This window comes from Bos javanicus, chromosome 8 (assembly GCF_032452875.1).
Source record: "Bos javanicus breed banteng chromosome 8, ARS-OSU_banteng_1.0, whole genome shotgun sequence".
NCBI lineage: Eukaryota > Metazoa > Chordata > Mammalia > Artiodactyla > Bovidae > Bos > Bos javanicus.
Window position 1 is genome coordinate 67795445 of NC_083875.1, and position 2957 is coordinate 67798401.

Consider the following 2957-nt stretch of genomic DNA (forward strand, 5'->3'; position numbering starts at 1 on the left):
AAACCACTAGATCATTCAGGTATGACCTAAATCAAATCCCTTATGATTATACAGTGGAAGTGAGAAATAGATTTCAGGGCCTAGATCTGATAGATAGAGTGCCTGATGAACTATGGAATGAGGTTCGTGACATTGTACAGGAGACAGGGATCAAGACTATTCCCATGGAAAAGAAATGCAAAAAAGCAAAATGGCTGTCTGGGGAGGCCTTACAAATAGCTGTGAAAAGAAGAGAAGCAAAAAGCAAAGGAGAAAAATGAAAGATATAAACATCTGAATGCAGAGTTCCAAAGAATAGCAAGAAGAGATAAGAAAGCCTTCTTCAGTGATCAACGCAAAGAAATAGAGGAAAACAACAGAATGAGAAAGACTAGGGATCTCTTCAAGAAAATCAGAGATACCAAAGGAACATTTCATGCAAAGATGGGCTCGATAAAGGACAGAAATGGTAGGGACCTAACAGAAGCAGAAGATATTAAGAAGAGGTGGCAAGAATACACAGAAGAACTGTACAAAAAAGATCTTCACGACCCAGATAATCACGATGGTGTGATCACTGACCTAGAGCCAGACATCCTGGAATGTGAAGTCAAGTGGGCCTTAGAAGCATCACTATGAACAAAGCTAGTGGAGGTGATGGAATTCCAGTTGAGCTATTCCAAATCCTGAAAGATGATGCTGTGAAAGTGCTTCACTCAATATGCCAGCAAATTTGGAAAACTCAGCAGTGGCCATAGGACTGGAAAAGGTCAGTTTTCATTCCAATCCCAAAGAAAGGCAATGCCAAATAATGCTCAAACTACCGCACAATTGCACTCATCTAACACCCTAGTAAAGTAATGCTCAAAATTCTCCAAGCCAGGCTTCAGCAATATGTGAACTATGAAGTTCCTGATGTTCAAGCTGGTTTTAGAAAAGGCAGAGGAACCAGAGATCAAATTGCCAACATCTCCTGGATCATGGAAAAAGCAAGAGAGTTCCAGAAAAACATCTATTTCTGCTTTATTGACTATGCCAAGGCCTTTGACTGTGTGGATCACAATAAACTGTGGAAAATTCTGAAAGAGATGGGAATACCAGACCACCTGACCTGCCTCTTGAGAAACCTGTATGCAGGTCAGGAAGCAACAGTTAGAAGTGGACATGGAACAACAGACTGGTTCCAAATGGGAAAAGTGTTCCATCAAGGCTGTATATTGTCACCCTGCTTATTTAACTTCTATGCAGAGCACATCATGAGAAACACTCGACTGGAAGAAACACAAGCTGGGATCAACATTGCCGGGAGAAATATCAATAACCTCAGATATGCAGATGACACCACCCTTATGGCAGAAAGTGAAGAGGAACTAAAAAGCCTCTTGATGAAAGTGAAAGTGGAGAGTGAAAAAGTTGGCTTAAAGCTCAACATTCAGAAAACGAAGATCATGGCATCCGGTCCCATCACTTCATGGGAAATAGTTGGGGAAACAGTGGAAACAGTGTCACACTTTATTTTTTGGGGCTCCAAAATCACTACAGATGGTGACTGCAGCTATCAAATTAAAAGATGCTTACTCCTTGGAAGGAAAGTTATGACCAACCTAGATAGCACGTTCAAAAGCAGAGACGTTACTTTGCCAACAAAGGTCCATCTAGTCAAGGCTATGGTTTTTCCTGTGGTCATGTATGGATGTGAGAGTTGGACTGTGAAGAAGGCTGAGCACCGAAGAATTGATGCTTTTGAGCTGTGGTGTTGGAGAAGACTCTTGAGAGTCCCTTGGACTGCAAGGAGATCCAACCAGTCCATTCTGAAGGAGATCAGCCCTGGGATTTGTTTGGAAGGAATGATGCTAAAGCTGAAACTCCAGTACTTTGGCCACCTCATGCAAAGTGTTGACACATTGGAAAAGACCCCGATGCTGGGAGGGATTGGGGGCAGGAGGAGAAGGGGACGACAGAGGATGAGATGGCTGGATGGCATCACTGACTCGATGGACGTGAGTCTGAGTGAACTCTGGGAGTTGGCGATGGACAGGGAGGCCTGGCGTGCTGCGATCATGGGGTTACAAAGAGTCAGACACGACTGAGCGACTGATCTGATCTGATTGGGGTCTGGATGCCAGGTTATTTTATAGATCAGAGAGAAAGAAGCAATGAGTAACTAAAATCAAAAGGCAGAATAGAGTGGGAGACGCAGTGGTGAAGCAAAGCGAAAGGGTCTTCAGTCTTGCAAAACATCTCCAAGGGAATGGCCAGCCTTTGGAAGGGGTATGTTAATCTCTTCTATTCACAGGTGGGCAGGGACAAACTCTCTCTCTGCAAGTTGAGCAAAGGCACTTTAGTTTACAGTCAAGCAGAGGGGCAGGGTCCTCCAGGAAAGCCATTGAATATGATTATAATAATAAAAGCAAATCAAAGAAAGAGTTTCCCACATGGAATCAGAATTGGCTTCCTCCCTCCAACACTATCCTGTAAATAGTTTCCAAATACATGACAGCTTGTCTTTCACACTCTGAAACAGTGCAATATGCTTTTTGAATGGTCAAATGAGCGAATACATTGGAGAGGAAGATAATAAAGTGAGAGAAATGATGGCACATAGTACCCTATGTTAATATTCAATGGAATAGGTTTTATATTTGTTTTCAGAGTTTTTTTTTTTGAACTTGAGGTCTCTTCATTCAGCGTTATGAAATTCCTGTTGACTTTTTCTTGTATGAAGTTGCCTTTCTTCCCTCTCCCTCCTTTCTTCTCTTTCTCCCTTAAATCTTGCCTTTCTTTGGGTCCCTCTCCCTGTCGGGGAACCCTCCTCCCAGCACGCTGGTCAGCTCCTCTCCCAGCTTGCTTTTTTAGCCCCGCCCACGCGGAGCCCAAGTCACGAGGCTGCGGGCGGGGCGCAGCCAAGGGGGCGGGGGCTCCACAGCGCGCATGGGCGGAGCGGGGAGCGGGCCGCCCCAGCTATATCTGCGCCTGCG